Raw genomic sequence first — 22,297 nt, forward strand, 5'->3', positions numbered from 1 at the left:
GATGAGATGTGAAACAAAAGCAAGTCAACTTGCCTATTTAAGCTTGTACAACTTCTGAAGAAACCATGATTTGGATGACAGAGAACCTTCACAGATTTTCACCAGATATATCACTCAAATATACCTTTTTTTTTTACCACTTATCCTCCATAACAGTAGCTTTTCATGCCGAAATAGCTCAGTTGGGAGAGCGTTAGACTGAAGATCTGAAGGTCCCTGGTTCGATCCTGGGTTTCGGCAGATGTAGAGATGTAGTTTTCAATGTTGAAAGTTAGAGATCATCATATTTAGACTGTGCTCCTCCTAACCACACCCCAACTTCAGTTACCCTGGTGATAGAAATGTGAAGGTATGACTTAGAGCAAGCTTGACTTGGAGCAAGGCTACAACAACAACCTGCCTGGTAAACATAACGACTCTCAAAACAGCAACAGGCCCATAGTCAGTTTGGACTGACAAAGCCTTTTGGATTAGATGTGAAACAAAAGCAGGTCAACTTGCCTATTTAAGCTTGTACAACTTCTGAAGAAACCATGATTTGGATGACTGAGAACATTCATTGATTTTCACCAGATATATCACTCAAATATACCTTTGTTTTTTACCACTTAGCCTCCATAACAGTAGCTTTTCATGCCGAAATAGCTCAGTTGGGAGAGCGTTAGACTGAAGATCTAAATGTCTCTGCTTCGATCCAGGCTTTCGGCAGATGTAGAGATGTAGTTTTCAATGTTGAAAGTTAGAGATCCTCATATTTAGACTGTGCTCTTCATAACCACACCCCAACTTCAGTTACCCTGGTGATAGAAATGTGAAGGTATGACTTACAAGTATCAACAGCTTTCACACCTTGACTTGGAGCAACCAGTGGCTACAACAACCTGCCTGGTAAACATAACGACTCTCAAAACAGCAACAGGCCCATAGTCAGTTTGGACTGACAAAGCCTTTTGGATGAGATGTGAAACAAAAGCAAGTCAACTTGCCTATGTACACTTGTACAACGTCTGAAGAAACCATGATTTGGATGACTGAGAACCTTCACAGATTTTCACCAGATATATCACTCAAATATACCTTTGTTTTTTACCACTTAGCCTCCATAACAGCAGCTTTTCATGCCGAAATAGCTCAGTTGGGAGAGCGTTAGACTGAAGATCTAAAGGTCCCTGGTTCGATCCCGGGTTTCGGCAGATATACAGATGAAGCTGTCAATGTAGGAAGTTAGAGATCCTCATATTTACGCAGTGCTCTTCCTAACCTCACCCCAACTTCAGTTACCCTACTTATAGAGATGATAGAAACGTGGAAGTATGACTTACAGGTATCAACAGCTTTCACAACTTGACTTGGAGCAACCAGTGCCTACAACAACCTGCCTGGTAAACATAACGACTCTCAAATAGCAACAGGCCCATAGTCAGTTTGGACTGACAAAGCCTTTTGGCTCCTCATATTTAGACTCTGCTCTTCCTAACCACACCCCAGCTTCAGTTACCCTGGTTATAGAAACGTGGAAGTATGACTTACAGGTATCAACAGCTTTCACAACTTGACTTGGAGAAACCAGTGGCTACAACAACCTGCCTGGTAAACATAACGGCTCTCAAAACAGCAACAGGCCCATAGTCAGTTTGGACTGACAAAGCCTTTTGGATGAGATGTGAAACAAAAGCAAGTCAACTTGCCTATGTACACTTGTACAACTTCTGAAGAAACCATGACTTGGATGACTGAGAACCTTCACAGATTTTCACCAGATATATCACTCAAATATACCTTTGTTTTTTACCACTTAGCCTCCATAACAGTAGCTTTTCATGCCGAAATAGCTCAGTTGGGAGAGCGTTAGACTGAAGATCTAAATGTCTCTGCTTCGATCCTGGCTTTCGGCAGATGTAGAGATATAGTTTTCAATGTTGAAAGTTAGAGATCCTCATATTTAGACTGTGCTCTTCATAACCACACCCCAACTTCAGTTACCCTGGTGATAGAAATGTGAAGGTATGACTTACAAGTATCAACAGCTTTCACACCTTGACTTGGAGCAACCAGTGGCTACAACAACCTGCCTGGTAAACATAACGACTCTCAAAACAGCAACAGGCCCATAGTCAGTTTGGACTGACAAAGCCTTTTGGATGAGATGTGAAACAAAAGCAAGTCAACTTGCCTATGTACACTTGTACAACGTCTGAAGAAACCATGATTTGGATGACTGAGAACCTTCACAGATTTTCACCAGATATATCACTCAAATATACCTTTGTTTTTTACCACTTAGCCTCCATAACAGCAGCTTTTCATGCCGAAATAGCTCAGTTGGGAGAGCGTTAGACTGAAGATCTAAAGGTCCCTGGTTCGATCCCGGGTTTCGGCAGATATACAGATGAAGCTGTCAATGTAGGAAGTTAGAGATCCTCATATTTACGCAGTGCTCTTCCTAACCTCACCCCAACTTCAGTTACCCTACTTATAGAGATGATAGAAACGTGGAAGTATGACTTACAGGTATCAACAGCTTTCACAACTTGACTTGGAGCAACCAGTGCCTACAACAACCTGCCTGGTAAACATAACGACTCTCAAATAGCAACAGGCCCATAGTCAGTTTGGACTGACAAAGCCTTTTGGCTCCTCATATTTAGACTCTGCTCTTCCTAACCACACCCCAGCTTCAGTTACCCTGGTTATAGAAACGTGGAAGTATGACTTACAGGTATCAACAGCTTTCACAACTTGACTTGGAGAAACCAGTGGCTACAACAACCTGCCTGGTAAACATAACGGCTCTCAAAACAGCAACAGGCCCATAGTCAGTTTGGACTGACAAAGCCTTTTGGATGAGATGTGAAACAAAAGCAAGTCAACTTGCCTATGCACACTTGTACAACTTCTGAAGAAACCATGACTTGGATGACTGAGAACCTTCACAGATTTTCACCAGATATATCACTCAAATATACCTTTGTTTTTTACCACTTAGCCTCCATAACAGTAGCTTTTCATGCCGAAATAGCTCAGTTGGGAGAGCGTTAGACTGAAGATCTAAATGTCTCTGCTTCGATCCTGGCTTTCGGCAGATGTAGAGATATAGTTTTCAATGTTGAAAGTTAGAGATCCTCATATTTAGACTGTGCTCTTCCTAACCACACCCCAACTTCAGTTACCCTGGTGATAGAAATGTGAAGGTATGACTTACAGGTATGAACAGCTTTCCCACCTTGACTTGGAGAAACCATTGGCTACAACCTGTCTGGTAAACATAACGACTCTCAAAACAGCAACAGGCCCATAGTCAGTTTGGACTGACACAGCCTTTTGGATGAGATGTGAAACAAAAGCAAGTCAACTTGCCTATATACACTTGTACAACTTCTGAAGAAACCATGACTTGGATGATTGAGAACCTTCACAGATTATCACCAGATATATCACTCAAATAAACCTTTGTTTTTTACCATTTAGCCTCCATAACAGCAGCTTTTCACTGCCGAAATAGCTCAGTTGGGAGAGCGTTAGACTGAAGATCTAAAGGTCCCTGGTTCGATCCCGGGTTTCGGCAGATGTAGGGATGTAGTTTTCAATGTAGAAAGTTAGAGATCCTCATATTTACGCAGTGCTCTTCCTAACCTCACCCCAGCTTCAGTTACCCTGGTTATAGAGATGATAGAAACGTGGAAGTATGACTTACACGTTTCAACAGCTTTCACAACTTGACTTGGAGCAACCAGTGGCTACAACAACCTACCTGGTAAACATAACGACTCTCAAATAGCAACAGGCCCATAGTCAGTTTGGACTGACAAAGCCTTTTGGCTCCTCATATTTAGACTGTGCTCGTCCTAACCACACCCCAGCTTCAGTTACCCTGGTTATAGAAACGTGGAAGTATGACTTACAGGTATCAACAGCTTTCAAAACTTGACTTGGAGCAACCAGTGGCTACAACAACCTGCCTGGTAAACATAACGACTCTCAAAACAGCAACAGGCCCATAGTCAGTTTGGACTGACAAAGCCTTTTGGATTAGATGTGAAACAAAAGCAGGTCAACTTGCCTATTTAAGCTTGTACAACTTCTGAAGAAACCATGATTTGGATGACAGAGAACCTTCACAGATTTTCACCAGATATATCACTCAAATATACCTTTGTTTTTTACCACTTAGCCTCCATAACAGTAGCTTTTCATGCCGAAATAGCTCAGTTGGGAGAGTGTTAGACTGAAGATCTAAAGGTCCCTGGTTCGATCCCGGGTTTCGGCAGATGTAGAGATGTAGTTTTCGATGTTGAAAGTTAGAGATCCTCATATTTAGACTGTGCTCTTCCTAACCACACCCCAACTTCAGTTACCCTGGTGATAGAAATGTGAAGGTATGACTTACAGGTATGAACAGCTTTCCCACCTTGACTTGGAGAAACCATTGGCTACAACCTGTCTGGTAAACATAACGACTCTCAAAACAGCAACAGGCCCATAGTCAGTTTGGACTGACAAAGCCTTTTGGATGAGATGTGAAACAAAAGCAAGTCAACTTGCCTATGTACACTTGTACAACTTCTGAAGAAACCATGACTTGGATGATTGAGAACCTTCACAGATTTTCACCAGATATATCACTCAAATATACCTTTGTTTTTTACCACTTAGCCTCCATAACAGCAGCTTTTCATGCCGAAATAGCTCAGTTGGGAGAGCGTTAGACTGAAGATCTAAAGGTCCCTGGTTCGATCCCGGGTTTCGGCAGATATACAGATGAAGCTGTCAATGTAGGAAGTTAGAGATCCTCATATTTACGCAGTGCTCTTCCTAACCTCACCCCAACTTCAGTTACCCTACTTATAGAGATGATAGAAACGTGGAAGTATGACTTACAGGTATCAACAGCTTTCACAACTTGACTTGGAGCAACCAGTGGCTACAACAACCTGCCTGGTAAACATAACGACTCTCAAATAGCAACAGGCCCATAGTCAGTTTGGACTGACAAAGCCTTTTGGCTCCTCATATTTAGACTCTGCTCTTCCTAACCACACCCCAGCTTCAGTTACCCTGGTTATAGAAACGTGGAAGTATGACTTACAGGTATCAACAGCTTTCACAACTTGACTTGGAGAAACCAGTGGCTACAACAACCTGCCTGGTAAACATAACGGCTCTCAAAACAGCAACAGGCCCATAGTCAGTTTGGACTGACAAAGCCTTTTGGATGAGATGTGAAACAAAAGCAAGTCAACTTGCCTATGCACACTTGTACAACTTCTGAAGAAACCATGACTTGGATGACTGAGAACCTTCACAGATTTTCACCAGATATATCACTCAAATATACCTTTGTTTTTTACCACTTAGCCTCCAAAACAGTAGCTTTTCATGCCGAAATAGCTCAGTTGGGAGAGCGTTAGACTGAAGATCTAAAGGTCCCTGGTTCGATCCCGGGTTTCGGCAGATGTAGGGATGTAGTTTTCAATGTAGAAAGTTAGAGATCCTCATATTTACGCAGTGCTCTTCCTAACCTCACCCCAGCTTCAGTTACACTGGTTATAGAGATGATAGAAACGTGGAAGTATGACTTACAGGTATCAACAGCTTTCACACCTTGACTTGGAGCAACCAGTGGCTACAACAACCTGCCTGGTAAACATAACGACTCTCAAAACAGCAACAGGCCCATAGTCAGTTTGGACTGACAAAGCCTTTTGGATTAGATGTGAAACAAAAGCAGGTCAACTTGCCTATTTAAGCTTGTACAACTTCTGAAGAAACCATGATTTGGATGACAGAGAACCTTCACAGATTTTCACCAGATATATCACTCAAATATACCTTTGTTTTTTACCACTTAGCCTCCATAACAGTAGCTTTTCATGCCGAAATAGCTCAGTTGGGAGAGCGTTAGACTGAAGATCTAAAGGTCCCTGGTTCGATCCCGGGTTTCGGCAGATGTAGAGATGTAGTTTTCGATGTTGAAAGTTAGAGATCCTCATATTTAGACTGTGCTCTTCCTAACCACACCCCAACTTCAGTTACCCTGGTGATAGAAATGTGAAGGTATGACTTACAGGTATGAACAGCTTTCCCACCTTGACTTGGAGAAACCAGTGGCTACAACCTGTCTGGTAAACATAACGACTCTCAAAACAGCAACAGGTCCATAGTCAGTTTGGACTGACAAAGCCTTTTGGATGAGATGTGAAACAAAAGCAAGTCAACTTGCCTATGTACACTTGTACAACTTCTGAAGAAACCATGACTTGGATGACTGAGAACCTTCACGGATTTTCACCAGATATATCACTCAAATATACCTTTGTTTTTTACCACTTAGCTTCCATAACAGCAGCTTTTCATGCCGAAATAGCTCAGTTGGGAGAGCGTTAGACTGAAGATCTAAAGGTCCCTGGTTCGATCCCGGGTTTCGGCAGATGTAGGGATGTAGTTTTCAATGTAGAAAGTTAGAGATCCTCATATTTACGCAGTGCTCTTCCTAACCTCACCCCAGCTTCAGTTACCCTGGTTATAGAGATGATAGAAACGTGGAAGTATGACTTACAGGTATCAACAGCTTTCACACCTTGACTTGGAGCAACCAGTGGCTACAACAACCTGCCTGGTAAACATAACGACTCTCAAAACAGCAACAGGCCCATAGTCAGTTAGGACTGACAAAGCCTTTTGGATTAGATGTGAAACAAAAGCAGGTCAACTTGCCTATTTAAGCTTGTACAACTTCTGAAGAAACCATGATTTGGATGACTGAGAACATTCATTGATTTTCACCAGATATATCACTCAAATATACCTTTGTTTTTTACCACTTACCCTCCATAACAGTAGCTTTTCATGCCGAAATAGCTCAGTTGGGAGAGCGTTAGACTGAAGATCTAAATGTCTCTGCTTCGATCCTGGCTTTCGGCAGATGTAGAGATGTAGTTTTCAATGTTGAAAGTTAGAGATCCTCATATTTAGACTGTGCTCTTCCTAACCACACCCCAACTTCAGTTACCCTGGTGATAGAAATGTGAAGGTATGACTTAGAGCAAGCTTGACTTGGAGCAACCAGTGGCTACAACAACCTGCCTGGTAAACATAACGACTCTCAAATAGCAACAGGCCCATAGTCAGTTTGGACTGACAAAGCCTTTTGGCTCCTCATATTTAGACTGTGCTCTTCCTAACCACACCCCAGCTTCAGTTACCCTGGTTATAGAAACGTGGAAGTATGACTTACAGGTATCAACAGCTTTCACAACTTGACTTGGAGCAACCAGTGGCTACAACAACCTGCCTGGTAAACATAACGACTCTCAAAACAGCAACAGGCCCATAGTCAGTTTGGACTGACAAAGCCTTTTGGATGAGATGTGAAACACAAGCAGGTCAACTTGCCTATTTAAGCTTGTACAACTTCTGAAGAAACCATGATTTGGATGACAGAGAACCTTCACAGATTTTCACCAGATATATCACTCAAATATACCTTTTTTTTTACCACTTATCCTCCATAACAGTAGCTTTTCATGCCGAAATAGCTCAGTTGGGAGAGCGTTAGACTGAAGATCTGAAGGTCCCTGGTTCGATCCTGGGTTTCGGCAGATGTAGAGATGTAGTTTTCAATGTAGAAAGTTAGAGATCCTCATATTTAGACTGTGCTCTTCCTAACCTCACCCCAACTTCAGTTACCCTGGTTATAGAGATGATAGAAACGTGGAAGTATGACTTACAGGTATCAACAGCTTTCACACCTTGACTTGGAGCAACCAGTGGCTACAACAACCTGCCTGGTAAACATAACGACTCTCAAAACAGCAACAGGCCCATAGTCAGTTTGGACTGACAAAGCCTTTTGGATTAGATGTGAAACAAAAGCAGGTCAACTTGCCTATTTAAGCTTGTACAACTTCTGAAGAAACCATGATTTGGATGACAGAGGATTTTCACCAGATATATCACTCAAATATACCTTTGTTTTTTACCACTTAGCCTCCATAACAGTAGCTTTTCATGCCGAAATAGCTCAGTTGGGAGAGCGTTAGACTGAAGATCTAAAGGTCCCTGGTTCGATCCCGGGTTTCGGCAGATGTAGAGATGTAGTTTTCAATGTTGAAAGTTAGAGATCCTCATATTTAGACTGTGCTCTTCCTAACCACACCCCAACTTCAGTTACCCTGGTGATAGAAATGTGAAGGTATGACTTACAGGTATCAACAGCTTTCACACCTTGACTTGGAGCAACCAGTGGCTACAACAACCTGCCTGGTAAACATAACGACTCTCAAAACAGCAACAGGCCCATAGTCAGTTTGGACTGACAAAGCCTTTTGGATGAGATGTGAAACAAAAGCAAGTCAACTTGCCTATGTACACTTGTACAACTTCTGAAGAAACCATGATTTGGATGACTGAGAACCTTCACAGATTTTCACCAGATATATCACTCAAATATACCTTTGTTTTTTACCACTTAGCCTCCATAACAGCAGCTTTTCATGCCGAAATAGCTCAGTTGGGAGAGCGTTAGACTGAAGATCTAAAGGTCCCTGGTTCGATCCCGGGTTTCGGCAGATATACAGATGAAGCTGTCAATGTAGGAAGTTAGAGATCCTCATATTTACGCAGTGCTCTTCCTAACCTCACCCCAACTTCAGTTACCCTACTTATAGAGATGATAGAAACGTGGAAGTATGACTTACAGGTATCAACAGCTTTCACAACTTGACTTGGAGCAACCAGTGCCTACAACAACCTGCCTGGTAAACATAACGACTCTCAAATAGCAACAGGCCCATAGTCAGTTTGGACTGACAAAGCCTTTTGGCTCCTCATATTTAGACTCTGCTCTTCCTAACCACACCCCAGCTTCAGTTACCCTGGTTATAGAAACGTGGAAGTATGACTTACAGGTATCAACAGCTTTCACAACTTGACTTGGAGCAACCAGTGGCTACAACAACCTGCCTGGTAAACATAACGGCTCTCAAAACAGCAACAGGCCCATAGTCAGTTTGGACTGACAAAGCCTTTTGGATGAGATGTGAAACAAAAGCAAGTCAACTTGCCTATGCACACTTGTACAACTTCTGAAGAAACCATGACTTGGATGACTGAGAACCTTCACAGATTTTCACCAGATATATCACTCAAATATACCTTTGTTTTTTACCACTTAGCCTCCATAACAGTAGCTTTTCATGCCGAAATAGCTCAGTTGGGAGAGCGTTAGACTGAAGATCTAAATGTCTCTGCTTCGATCCTGGCTTTCGGCAGATGTAGAGATATAGTTTTCAATGTTGAAAGTTAGAGATCCTCATATTTAGACTGTGCTCTTCCTAACCACACCCCAACTTCAGTTACCCTGGTGATAGAAATGTGAAGGTATGACTTACAGGTATGAACAGCTTTCCCACCTTGACTTGGAGAAACCATTGGCTACAACCTGTCTGGTAAACATAACGACTCTCAAAACAGCAACAGGCCCATAGTCAGTTTGGACTGACACAGCCTTTTGGATGAGATGTGAAACAAAAGCAAGTCAACTTGCCTATATACACTTGTACAACTTCTGAAGAAACCATGACTTGGATGATTGAGAACCTTCACAGATTATCACCAGATATATCACTCAAATAAACCTTTGTTTTTTACCACTTAGCCTCCATAACAGCAGCTTTTCACGCCGAAATAGCTCAGTTGGGAGAGCGTTAGACTGAAGATCTAAAGGTCCCTGGTTCGATCCCGGGTTTCGCCAGATGTAGGGATGTAGTTTTCAATGTAGAAAGTTAGAGATCCTCATATTTACGCAGTGCTCTTCCTAACCTCACCCCAGCTTCAATTACCCTGGTTATAGAGATGATAGAAACGTGGAAGTATGACTTACACGTTTCAACAGCTTTCACAACTTGACTTGGAGCAACCAGTGGCTACAACAACCTACCTGGTAAACATAACGACTCTCAAATAGCAACAGGCCCATAGTCAGTTTGGACTGACAAAGCCTTTTGGCTCCTCATATTTAGACTGTGCTCGTCCTAACCACACCCCAGCTTCAGTTACCCTGGTTATAGAAACGTGGAAGTATGACTTACAGGTATCAACAGCTTTCAAAACTTGACTTGGAGCAACCAGTAGCTACAACAACCTGCCTGGTAAACATAACGACTCTCAAAACAGCAACAGGCCCATAGTCAGTTTGGACTGACAAAGCCTTTTGGATTAGATGTGAAACAAAAGCAGGTCAACTTGCCTATTTAAGCTTGTACAACTTCTGAAGAAACCATGATTTGGATGACAGAGAACCTTCACAGATTTTCACCAGATATATCACTCAAATATACCTTTGTTTTTTACCACTTAGCCTCCATAACAGTAGCTTTTCATGCCGAAATAGCTCAGTTGGGAGAGTGTTAGACTGAAGATCTAAAGGTCCCTGGTTCGATCCCGGGTTTCGGCAGATGTAGAGATGTAGTTTTCGATGTTGAAAGTTAGAGATCCTCATATTTAGACTGTGCTCTTCCTAACCACACCCCAACTTCAGTTACCCTGGTGATAGAAATGTGAAGGTATGACTTACAGGTATGAACAGCTTTCCCACCTTGACTTGGAGAAACCATTGGCTACAACCTGTCTGGTAAACATAACGACTCTCAAAACAGCAACAGGCCCATAGTCAGTTTGGACTGACACAGCCTTTTGGATGAGATGTGAAACAAAAGCAAGTCAACTTGCCTATATACACTTGTACAACTTCTGAAGAAACCATGACTTGGATGATTGAGAACCTTCACAGATTATCACCAGATATATCACTCAAATAAACCTTTGTTTTTTACCATTTAGCCTCCATAACAGCAGCTTTTCACGCCGAAATAGCTCAGTTGGGAGAGTGTTAGACTGAAGATCTAAAGGTCCCTGGTTCGATCCCGGGTTTCGGCAGATATACAGATGAAGCTGTCAATGTAGGAAGTTAGAGATCCTCATATTTACGCAGTGCTCTTCCTAACCTCACCCCAGCTTCAGTTACCCTGGTTATAGAGATGATAGAAACGTGGAAGTATGACTTACACGTTTCAACAGCTTTCACAACTTGACTTGGAGCAACCAGTGGCTACAACAACCTACCTGGTAAACATAACGACTCTCAAATAGCAACAGGCCCATAGTCAGTTTGGACTGACAAAGCCTTTTGGCTCCTCATATTTAGACTGTGCTCTTCCTAACCACACCCCAGCTTCAGTTACCCTGGTTATAGAAACGTGGAAGTATGACTTACAGGTATCAACAGCTTTCACAACTTGACTTGGAGCAACCAGTGGCTACAACAACCTGCCTGGTAAACATAACGACTCTCAAAACAGCAACAGGCCCATAGTCAGTTTGGACTGACACAGCCTTTTGGATGAGATGTGAAACAAAAGCAAGTCAACTTGCCTATATACACTTGTACAACTTCTGAAGAAACCATGACTTGGATGATTGAGAACCTTCACAGATTATCACCAGATATATCACTCAAATAAACCTTTGTTTTTTACCACTTAGCCTCCATAACAGCAGCTTTTCACGCCGAAATAGCTCAGTTGGGAGAGCGTTAGACTGAAGATCTAAAGGTCCCTGGTTCGATCCCGGGTTTCGCCAGATGTAGGGATGTAGTTTTCAATGTAGAAAGTTAGAGATCCTCATATTTACGCAGTGCTCTTCCTAACCTCACCCCAGCTTCAATTACCCTGGTTATAGAGATGATAGAAACGTGGAAGTATGACTTACACGTTTCAACAGCTTTCACAACTTGACTTGGAGCAACCAGTGGCTACAACAACCTACCTGGTAAACATAACGACTCTCAAATAGCAACAGGCCCATAGTCAGTTTGGACTGACAAAGCCTTTTGGCTCCTCATATTTAGACTGTGCTCGTCCTAACCACACCCCAGCTTCAGTTACCCTGGTTATAGAAACGTGGAAGTATGACTTACAGGTATCAACAGCTTTCAAAACTTGACTTGGAGCAACCAGTAGCTACAACAACCTGCCTGGTAAACATAACGACTCTCAAAACAGCAACAGGCCCATAGTCAGTTTGGACTGACAAAGCCTTTTGGATTAGATGTGAAACAAAAGCAGGTCAACTTGCCTATTTAAGCTTGTACAACTTCTGAAGAAACCATGATTTGGATGACAGAGAACCTTCACAGATTTTCACCAGATATATCACTCAAATATACCTTTGTTTTTTACCACTTAGCCTCCATAACAGTAGCTTTTCATGCCGAAATAGCTCAGTTGGGAGAGCGTTAGACTGAAGATCTAAAGGTCCCTGGTTCGATCCCGGGTTTCGGCAGATGTAGAGATGTAGTTTTCGATGTTGAAAGTTAGAGATCCTCATATTTAGACTGTGCTCTTCCTAACCACACCCCAACTTCAGTTACCCTGGTGATAGAAATGTGAAGGTATGACTTACAGGTATGAACAGCTTTCCCACCTTGACTTGGAGAAACCATTGGCTACAACCTGTCTGGTAAACATAACGACTCTCAAAACAGCAACAGGCCCATAGTCAGTTTGGACTGACACAGCCTTTTGGATGAGATGTGAAACAAAAGCAAGTCAACTTGCCTATATACACTTGTACAACTTCTGAAGAAACCATGACTTGGATGATTGAGAACCTTCACAGATTTTCACCAGATATATCACTCAAATATACCTTTGTTTTTTACCACTTAGCCTCCATAACAGCAGCTTTTCACGCCGAAATAGCTCAGTTGGGAGAGTGTTAGACTGAAGATCTAAAGGTCCCTGGTTCGATCCCGGGTTTCGGCAGATATACAGATGAAGCTGTCAATGTAGGAAGTTAGAGATCCTCATATTTACGCAGTGCTCTTCCTAACCTCACCCCAGCTTCAGTTACCCTGGTTATAGAGATGATAGAAACGTGGAAGTATGACTTACACGTTTCAACAGCTTTCACAACTTGACTTGGAGCAACCAGTGGCTACAACAACCTACCTGGTAAACATAACGACTCTCAAATAGCAACAGGCCCATAGTCAGTTTGGACTGACAAAGCCTTTTGGCTCCTCATATTTAGACTGTGCTCTTCCTAACCACACCCCAGCTTCAGTTACCCTGGTTATAGAAACGTGGAAGTATGACTTACAGGTATCAACAGCTTTCACAACTTGACTTGGAGCAACCAGTGGCTACAACAACCTGCCTGGTAAACATAACGACTCACAAAACAGCAACAGGCCCATAGTCAGTTTGGACTGACAAAGCCTTTTGGATGAGATGTGAAACACAAGCAGGTCAACTTGCCTATTTAAGCTTGTACAACTTCTGAAGAAACCATGATTTGGATGACAGAGAACCTTCACAGATTTTCACCAGATATATCACTCAAATATACCTTTTTTTTTACCACTTAGCCTCCATAACAGTAGCTTTTCATGCCGAAATAGCTCAGTTGGGAGAGCGTTAGACTGAAGATCTGAAGGTCCCTGGTTCGATCCCGGGTTTCGGCAGATGTAGAGATGTAGTTTTCAATGTTGAAAGTTAGAGATCATCATATTTAGACTGTGCTCCTCCTAACCACACCCCAACTTCAGTTACCCTGGTGATAGAAATGTGAAGGTATGACTTACAGGTATCAACAGCTTCACACCTTGACTTGGAGCAACCAGTGGCTACAACCTGCCTGGTAAACATAACGACTCTCAAAACAGCAACAGGCCCATAGTCAGTTTGGACTGACAAAGCCTTTTGGATTAGATGTGAAACAAAAGCAGGTCAACTTGCCTATTTAAGCTTGTACAACTTCTGAAGAAACCATGATTTGGATGACTGAGAACCTTCACATGATTTTCACCAGATATATCACTCAAATATACCTTTGTTTTTTACCACTTAGCCTCCATAACAGTAGCTTTTCATGCCGAAATAGCTCAGTTGGGAGAGCGTTAGACTGAAGATCTAAAGGTCCCTGGTTCGATCCAGGGTTTCGGCAGATGTAGAGATGTAGTTTTCAATGTTGAAAGTTAGAGATCCTCATATTTAGACTGTGCTCTTCCTAACCACACCCCAACTTCAGTTACCCTGGTGATAGAAATGTGAAGGTATGACTTACAAGTATCAACAGCTTTCACACCTTGACTTGGAGCAACCAGTGGCTACAACAACCTGCCTGGTAAACATAACGACTCTCAAAACAGCAACAGGCCCATAGTCAGTTTGGACTGACAAAGCCTTTTGGATTAGATGTGAAACAAAAGCAGGTCAACTTGCCTATTTAAGCTTGTACAACTTCTGAAGAAACCATGATTTGGATGACAGAGAACCTTCACAGATTTTCACCAGATATATCACTCAAATATACCTTTGTTTTTTACCACTTAGCCTCCATAACAGTAGCTTTTCATGCCGAAATAGCTCAGTTGGGAGAGTGTTAGACTGAAGATCTAAATGTCCCTGGTTCGATCCCGGGTTTCGGCAGATGTAGAGATGTAGTTTTCGATGTTGAAAGTTAGAGATCCTCATATTTAGACTGTGCTCTTCCTAACCACACCCCAACTTCAGTTACCCTGGTGATAGAAATGTGAAGGTATGACTTACAGGTATGAACAGCTTTCCCACCTTGACTTGGAGAAACCATTGGCTACAACCTGTCTGGTAAACATAACGACTCTCAAAACAGCAACAGGCCCATAGTCAGTTTGGACTGACACAGCCTTTTGGATGAGATGTGAAACAAAAGCAAGTCAACTTGCCTATGTACACTTGTACAACGTCTGAAGAAACCATGATTTGGATGACTGAGAACCTTCACAGATTTTCACCAGATATATCACTCAAATATACCTTTGTTTTTTACCACTTAGCCTCCATAACAGTAGCTTTTCATGCCGAAATAGCTCAGTTGGGAGAGCGTTAGACTGAAGATCTAAAGGTCCCTGGTTCGATCCCGGGTTTCGGCAGATATACAGATGAATCTCTCAATGTAGGAAGTTAGAGATCCTCATGTTTACGCAGTGCTCTTCCTAACCTCACCCCAACTTCAGTTACCCTAGTTATAGAGATGATAGAAACGTGGAAGTATGACTTACAGGTATCAACAGCTTTCACAACTTGACTTGGAGCAACCAGTGGCTACAACAACCTGCCTGGTAAACATAACGACTCTCAAAACAGCAACAGGCCCATAGTCAGTTTGGACTGACAAAGCCTTTTGGATGAGATGTGAAACAAAAGCAGGTCAACTTGCCTATTTAAGCTTGTACAACTTCTGAAGAAACCATGATTTGGATGACTGAGAACCTTCATTGATTTTCACCAGATATATCACTCAAATATATCTTTGTTTTTCACCACTTAGCCTCCATAACAGTAGCTTTTCATGCCGAAATAGCTCAGTTGGGAGAGCGTTAGACTGAAGATCTAAAGGTCCCTGGTTCGATCCCGGGTTTCGGCAGATGTAGAGATGTAGTTTTCGATGTTGAAAGTTAGAGATCCTCATATTTAGACTGTTCTCTTCCTAACCACACCCCAACTTCAGTTACCCTGGTGATAGAAATGTGAAGGTATGACTTAGAGCAAGCTTGACTTGGAGCAAGGCTACAACAACCTGCCTGGTAAACATAACGACTCTCAAATAGCAACAGGCCCATAGTCAGTTTGGACTGACAAAGCCTTTTGGCTCCTCATATTTAGACTGTGCTCTTCCTAACCACACCCCAGCTTCAGTTACCCTGGTTATAGAAACGTGGAAGTATGACTTACAGGTATCAACAGCTTTCACAACTTGACTTGGAGCAACCAGTGGCTACAACAACCTGCCTGGTAAACATAACGACTCTCAAAACAGCAACAGGCCCATAGTCAGTTTGGACTGACAAAGCCTTTTGGATGAGATGTGAAACACAAGCAGGTCAACTTGCCTATTTAAGCTTGTACAACTTCTGAAGAAACCATGATTTGGATGACAGAGAACCTTCACAGATTTTCACCAGATATATCACTCAAATATACCTTTTTTTTTTACCACTTATCCTCCATAACAGTAGCTTTTCATGCCGAAATAGCTCAGTTGGGAGAGCGTTAGACTGAAGATCTGAAGGTCCCTGGTTCGATCCCGGGTTTCGGCAGATGTAGAGATGTAGTTTTCAATGTTGAAAGTTAGAGATCATCATATTTAGACTGTGCTCTTCCTAACCACACCCCAACTTCAGTTACCCTGGTGATAGAAATGTGAAGGTATGACTTAGAGCAAGCTTGACTTGGAGCAAGGCTACAACAACAACCTGCCTGGTAAACATAACGACTCTCAAAACAGCAACAGGCCCATAGTCAGTTTGGACTGACAAAGCCTTTTGGATTAGATGTGAAACAAAAGCAGGTCAACTTGCCTATTTAAGCTTGTACAACTTCTGAAGAAACCATGATTTGGATGACTGAGAACATTCATTGATTTTCACCAGATATATCACTCAAATATACCTTTGTTTTTTACCACTTAGCCTCCATAACAGTAGCTTTTCATGCCGAAATAGCTCAGTTGGGAGAGCGTTAGACTGAAGATCTAAATGTCTCTGCTTCGATCCAGGCTTTCGGCAGATGTAGAGATGTAGTTTTCAATGTTGAAAGTTAGAGATCCTCATATTTAGACTGTGCTCTTCATAACCACACCCCAACTTCAGTTACCCTGGTGATAGAAATGTGAAGGTATGACTTACAAGTATCAACAGCTTTCACACCTTGACTTGGAGCAACCAGTGGCTACAACAACCTGCCTGGTAAACATAACGACTCTCAAAACAGCAACAGGCCCATAGTCAGTTTGGACTGACAAAGCCTTTTGGATGAGATGTGAAACAAAAGCAAGTCAACTTGCCTATGTACACTTGTACAACGTCTGAAGAAACCATGATTTGGATGACTGAGAACCTTCACTGATTTTCACCAGATATATCACTCAAATATACCTTTGTTTTTTACCACTTAGCCTCCATAACAGTAGCTTGTCATGCCGAAATAGCTCAGTTGGGAGAGCGTTAGACTGAAGATCTAAAGGTCCCTGGTTCAATCCCGGGTTTCGGCAGATGTAGGGATGTAGTTTTCAATGTAGAAAGTTAGAGATCCTCATATTTACGCAGTGCTCTTCCTAACCTCACCCCAGCTTCAATTACCATGGTTATAGAGATGATAGAAACGTGGAAGTATGACTTACACGTTTCAACAGCTTTCACAACTTGACTTGGAGCAACCAGTAGCTACAACAACCTGCCTGGTAAACATAACGACTCTCAAAACAGCAACAGGCCCATATTCAGTTTGGACTGACAAAGCCTTTTGGATTAGATGTGAAACAAAAGCAGGTCAACTTGCCTATTTAAGCTTGTACAACTTCTGAAGAAACCATGATTTGGATGACAGAGAACCTTCACAGATTTTCACCAGATATATCACTCAAATATACCTTTGTTTTTTACCACTTAGCCTCCATAACAGTAGCTTTTCATGCCGAAATAGCTCAGTTGGGAGAGCGTTAGACTGAAGATCTAAAGGTCCCTGGTTCGATCCCGGGTCTCGGCAGATGTAGAGATGTAGTTTTCGATGTTGAAAGTTAGAGATCCTCATATTTAGACTGTGCTCTTCCTAACCACACCCCAACTTCAGTTACCCTGGTGATAGAAATGTGAAGGTATGACTTACAGGTATGAACAGCTTTCCCACCTTGACTTGGAGAAACCATTGGCTACAACCTGTCTGGTAAACATAACGACTCTCAAAACAGCAACAGGCCCATAGTCAGTTTGGACTGACAAAGCCTTTTGGATGAGATGTGAAACAAAAGCAAGTCAACTTGCCTATGTACACTTGTACAACTTCTGAAGAAACCATGACTTGGATGACTGAGAACCTTCACAGATTTTCACCAGATATATCACTCAAATGTACCTTTGTTTTTTACCACTTAGCCTCCATAACAGTAGCTTTTCATGCCGAAATAGCTCAGTTGGGAGAGCGTTAGACTGAAGATCTAAATGTCTCTGCTTCGATCCTGGCTTTCGGCAGATGTAGAGATGTAGTTTTCAATGTTGAAAGTTAGAGATCCTCATATTTAGACTGTGCTCTTCATAACCACACCCCAACTTCAGTTACCCTGGTGATAGAAATGTGAAGGTATGACTTAGAGCAAGCTTGACTTGGAGCAAGGCTACAACAACCTGCCTGGTAAACATAACGACTCTCAAATAGCAACAGGCCCATAGTCAGTTTGGACTGACAAAGCCTTTTGGATGAGATGTGAAACAAAAGCAAGTCAACTTGCCTATGTACACTTGTACAACTTCTGAAGAAACCATGACTTGGATGATTGAGAACCTTCACAGATTTTCACCAGATATATCACTCAAATATACCTTTGTTTTTTACCACTTAGCCTCCATAACAGCAGCTTTTCATGCCGAAATAGCTCAGTTGGGAGAGCGTTAGACTGAAGATCTAAAGGTTCCTGGTTCGATCCCGGGTTTCGGTAGATATACAGATGAAGCTGTCAATGTAGGAAGTTAGAGATCCTCATGTTTACGCAGTGCTCTTCCTAACCTTACCCCAGCTTCAGTTACCCTGGTTATAGAGATGATAGAAACGTGGAAGTATGACTTACACGTTTCAACAGCTTTCACAACTTGACTTGGAGCAACCAGTGGCTACAACAACCTACCTGGTAAACATAACGACTCTCAAATAGCAACAGGCCCATAGTCAGTTTGGACTGACAAAGCCTTTTGGCTCCTCATATTTAGACTGTGCTCGTCCTAACCACACCCCAGCTTCAGTTACCCTGGTTATAGAAACGTGGAAGTATGACTTACAGGTATCAACAGCTTTCACACCTTGACTTGGAGCAACCAGTGGCTACAACAACCTGCCTGGTAAACATAACGACTCTCAAAACAGCAACAGGCCCATAGTCAGTTTGGACTGACAAAGCCTTTTGGATTAGATGTGAAACAAAAGCAGGTCAACTTGCCTATTTAAGCTTGTACAACTTCTGAAGAAACCATGATTTGGATGACTGAGAACATTCATTGATTTTCACCAGATATATCACTCAAATATACCTTTGTTTTTCAACACTTAGCCTCCATAACAGTAGCTTTTCATGCCGAAATAGCTCAGTTGGGAGAGCGTTAGACTGAAGATCTAAAGGTCCCTGCTTCGATCCCGGGTTTCAGCAGATATACAGATGAAGCTGTCAATGTAGGAAGTTAGAGATCCTCATGTTTACGCAGTGCTCTTCCTAACCTCACCCCAACTTCAGTTACCCTACTTATAGAGATGATAGAAACGTGGAAGTATGACTTACAAGTATCAACAGCTTTCACAACTTGACTTGGAGCAACCAGTGGCTACAACAACCTGCCTGGTAAACATAACGGCTCTCAAAACAGCAACAGGCCCATAGTCAGTTTGGACTGACAAAGCCTTTTGGATGAGATGTGAAACAAAAGCAAGTCAACTTGCCTATGTACACTTGTACAACTTCTGAAGAAACCATGACTTGGATGACTGAGAACCTTCACAGATTTTCACCAGATATATCAGTCAAATATACCTTTGTTTTTCACCACTTAGCCTCCATAACAGTAGCTTTTCATGCCGAAATAGCTCAGTTGGGAGAGCGTTAGACTAAAGATCTAAAGGTCCCTGGTTCGATCCCGGGTTTTCGGCAGATGTAGAGATGTAGTTTTCGATGTTGAAAGTTAGAGATCCTCATATTTAGACTGTGCTCTTCCTAACCACACCCCAACTTCAGTTACCCTGGTGATAGAAATGTGAAGGTATGACTTACAGGTATGAACAGCTTTCCCACCTTGACTTGGAGAAACCAGTGGCTACAACAACCTGCCTGGTAAACATAACGACTCTCAAAACAGCAACAGGCCCATAGTCAGTTTGGACTGACAAAGCCTTTTGGATGAGATGTGAAACAAAAGCAAGTCAACTTGCCTATGTACACTTGTACAACTTCTGAAGAAACCATGACTTGGATGACTGAGAACCTTAACAGATTTTCACCAGATATATCACTCAAATATACCTTTGTTTTTTACCACTTAGCCTCCATAACAGTAGCTTTTAATGCCGAAATAGCTCAGTTGGGAGAGCGTTAGACTGAAGATCCAAAGGACCCTGGTTCGATCCCGGGTTTCGGCATATGTAGGGATGTAGTTTTCAATGTAGAAAGTTAGAGATCCTCATATTTAGACTGTGCTCTTCCTAACCTCACCCCAGCTTCAGTTACCCTGGTTATAGAGATGATAGAAACGTCGAAGTATGACTTACAGGTATCAACAGCTTTCACAACTTGACTTGGAGCAACCAGTGGCTACAACAACCTGCCTGGTAAACATAACGACTCTCAAAACAGCAAAAGGCCCATAGTCAGTTTGGACTGACAAAGCCTTTTGGATGAGATGTGAAACAAAAGCAGGTCAACTTGCCTATTTAAGCTTGTACAACTTCTGAAGAAACCATGATTTGGATGACTGAGAACCTTCACAGATTTTCACCAGATATATCACTCAAATATACCTTTGTTTTTCACTACTTAGCCTCCATAACAGTAGCTTTTCATGCTGAAATAGCTCAGTTGGGAGAGCGTTAGACTGAAGATCTAAAGGTCCCTGGTTCGATCCCGGGTTTCAGCAGATATACAGATGTAGTTTTCAATGTAGAAAGTTAGAGATCCTCATATTTAAACTGTGCTCTTCCTAACCACACTCCAACTTCAGTTATCCTGGTGATGGAAATGTATAGGTATGACTTACAGGTATCAACAGCTTTCACACCTTGACTTGGAGGAACCAGTGGCTACAACAACCTGCCTGGTAAACAGTAGGACTCTTGAAACAGCAAAAGGCCCATGGTCAGTTAGGACTGAAAAAGTCTTTTGGATGCGAGGTGAGACACAAGCAAGTCAACTTGCCTATGTACACTTGTACAACTTCTGAAGAAACCATGATTTGGATGACTGTGAACCTTCACAGATTTTCACCGGATATATCACTCAAATATACCTTTGTTTTCCATTACTTAGCCTCTATAACAGTAGCGGTGCCGAAAGAGTATTAGACTGAAGATCTGAAGTTCTCTGGTTCAATTTTTGGATTCGGCAGTTATACAGATGTAGTTTTCAATGTAGGCAGTTAGAGATGCTCATGTTTAGGCAGTGTGAACACATGCAATTCTTAAAAATAATGCCAATCAATTATATCATTGTTATTTACAGTTTAAATTACATACGTGAATGGTAATAAAGTGAATCCCGTTTCATTCTCTGAAAAATATTGACCGTTAAATTGGGGCAAAATAATGATCATAGTTCACTTTTACAATATCAGGAAGAAAGCTCCAACCAGCATTAAACCCATAATGTAAGCCTTGGAACACACACTTGGAACACTGGGCAGCCACCCCGCAGAGGGAGAGGAGTTGCACAGTTTATTAAGATGGTGTCTGGCCTCCTCCAGTCCTCTCTGGGTGTTTGTGGATGTTAAGAGACTTTCAACATCAATAAAAGGGAACAGAGTGCATGAGTAGAATTACAAGGTGTCCGGTGAGTATCAGCAGACTCCTGAATAATAAACAAAACCGAATGACTAAATGCAGAAAACCTAGAGAGAATGTTTCCGATCTGTCTTTAAAATCCAAATGTTTTTTTTTTTCCCTTTTTGACCAAGAGAACTGGCAGCCTTGCTACAATGCTATTGTCACCTATTATAAAGACATAATGATCACAGTAAATCATACTTTTTTGATAAGTAAATAAAAACCAGTGGAAGATCACATTGAAAAACAATTTTTAACACTTTATTTTGAAATCATGATTCTGGTGTCGTTTTCAACCACTGAATGGAAAAATAATTTAAACAGTACATTGGGGAAAACAAATATACTCAAACATTGACTTTCAGAGATGGAAAAACACACTGAACCCATGAAAAGTGATGGTTACCAATTAAATAATACTGAGAATATTTTTTTACTTTTGGACGAACAATATAAAGCGTGTTTTGGGGGGTAAAATGGAAATTTGGAAGGAAGATGAGACAATTCTTATCCAGAGATCATACATTGCAAAAAATAAAAATTTCAGTTTCCTCTTAGAGGTTTCATTACTTGCCCGTTAAATTTGAGTAACAAAATGGAAAACAAAAATATATTTAAGTGAAACAATTTTAACTAGGGCTACGTTGTAGCACTAACGGGCCCGAGCACAGACATTTTGAAGCCTGTTG

At 41.8% G+C, this 22,297-nt stretch overlaps 19 non-coding genes across 19 annotated transcripts; all 19 read left to right on the forward strand.

Moving 5' to 3' along the window:
- The first annotated feature begins 1,120 nt into the window (after positions 1-1,120).
- On the forward strand, positions 1,121-1,193 carry trnaf-gaa. The gene has a single exon. It is a non-coding gene; the product is annotated as a tRNA-Phe (tRNA).
- A 1,114-nt stretch (positions 1,194-2,307) lies between these two features.
- Positions 2,308-2,380, forward strand: trnaf-gaa. Its single transcript has one exon. It is a non-coding gene; the product is annotated as a tRNA-Phe (tRNA).
- Positions 2,381-3,492: 1,112 nt separating this feature from the next.
- Positions 3,493-3,565, forward strand: trnaf-gaa. The gene has a single exon. It is a non-coding gene; the product is annotated as a tRNA-Phe (tRNA).
- A 629-nt stretch (positions 3,566-4,194) lies between these two features.
- On the forward strand, positions 4,195-4,267 carry trnaf-gaa. Its single transcript has one exon. It is a non-coding gene; the product is annotated as a tRNA-Phe (tRNA).
- Positions 4,268-4,676: 409 nt separating this feature from the next.
- On the forward strand, positions 4,677-4,749 carry trnaf-gaa. The gene has a single exon. It is a non-coding gene; the product is annotated as a tRNA-Phe (tRNA).
- Positions 4,750-5,378: 629 nt separating this feature from the next.
- On the forward strand, positions 5,379-5,451 carry trnaf-gaa. Its single transcript has one exon. It is a non-coding gene; the product is annotated as a tRNA-Phe (tRNA).
- A 421-nt stretch (positions 5,452-5,872) lies between these two features.
- Positions 5,873-5,945, forward strand: trnaf-gaa. The gene has a single exon. It is a non-coding gene; the product is annotated as a tRNA-Phe (tRNA).
- Positions 5,946-6,354: 409 nt separating this feature from the next.
- trnaf-gaa lies at positions 6,355-6,427 on the forward strand. Its single transcript has one exon. It is a non-coding gene; the product is annotated as a tRNA-Phe (tRNA).
- A 1,582-nt stretch (positions 6,428-8,009) lies between these two features.
- On the forward strand, positions 8,010-8,082 carry trnaf-gaa. The gene has a single exon. It is a non-coding gene; the product is annotated as a tRNA-Phe (tRNA).
- A 412-nt stretch (positions 8,083-8,494) lies between these two features.
- trnaf-gaa lies at positions 8,495-8,567 on the forward strand. Its single transcript has one exon. It is a non-coding gene; the product is annotated as a tRNA-Phe (tRNA).
- A 1,813-nt stretch (positions 8,568-10,380) lies between these two features.
- trnaf-gaa lies at positions 10,381-10,453 on the forward strand. The gene has a single exon. It is a non-coding gene; the product is annotated as a tRNA-Phe (tRNA).
- A 409-nt stretch (positions 10,454-10,862) lies between these two features.
- On the forward strand, positions 10,863-10,935 carry trnaf-gaa. The gene has a single exon. It is a non-coding gene; the product is annotated as a tRNA-Phe (tRNA).
- Positions 10,936-12,266: 1,331 nt separating this feature from the next.
- On the forward strand, positions 12,267-12,339 carry trnaf-gaa. Its single transcript has one exon. It is a non-coding gene; the product is annotated as a tRNA-Phe (tRNA).
- Positions 12,340-12,748: 409 nt separating this feature from the next.
- Positions 12,749-12,821, forward strand: trnaf-gaa. Its single transcript has one exon. It is a non-coding gene; the product is annotated as a tRNA-Phe (tRNA).
- A 2,077-nt stretch (positions 12,822-14,898) lies between these two features.
- On the forward strand, positions 14,899-14,971 carry trnaf-gaa. The gene has a single exon. It is a non-coding gene; the product is annotated as a tRNA-Phe (tRNA).
- A 421-nt stretch (positions 14,972-15,392) lies between these two features.
- On the forward strand, positions 15,393-15,465 carry trnaf-gaa. Its single transcript has one exon. It is a non-coding gene; the product is annotated as a tRNA-Phe (tRNA).
- Positions 15,466-17,018: 1,553 nt separating this feature from the next.
- On the forward strand, positions 17,019-17,091 carry trnaf-gaa. The gene has a single exon. It is a non-coding gene; the product is annotated as a tRNA-Phe (tRNA).
- A 2,563-nt stretch (positions 17,092-19,654) lies between these two features.
- trnaf-aaa lies at positions 19,655-19,728 on the forward strand. The gene has a single exon. It is a non-coding gene; the product is annotated as a tRNA-Phe (tRNA).
- A 906-nt stretch (positions 19,729-20,634) lies between these two features.
- Positions 20,635-20,707, forward strand: trnaf-gaa. The gene has a single exon. It is a non-coding gene; the product is annotated as a tRNA-Phe (tRNA).
- The last annotated feature ends 1,590 nt before the right edge of the window (positions 20,708-22,297 follow it).

This window comes from Hippoglossus hippoglossus, chromosome 5 (genome assembly GCF_009819705.1).
Source record: "Hippoglossus hippoglossus isolate fHipHip1 chromosome 5, fHipHip1.pri, whole genome shotgun sequence".
Lineage (NCBI taxonomy): Eukaryota > Metazoa > Chordata > Actinopteri > Pleuronectiformes > Pleuronectidae > Hippoglossus > Hippoglossus hippoglossus.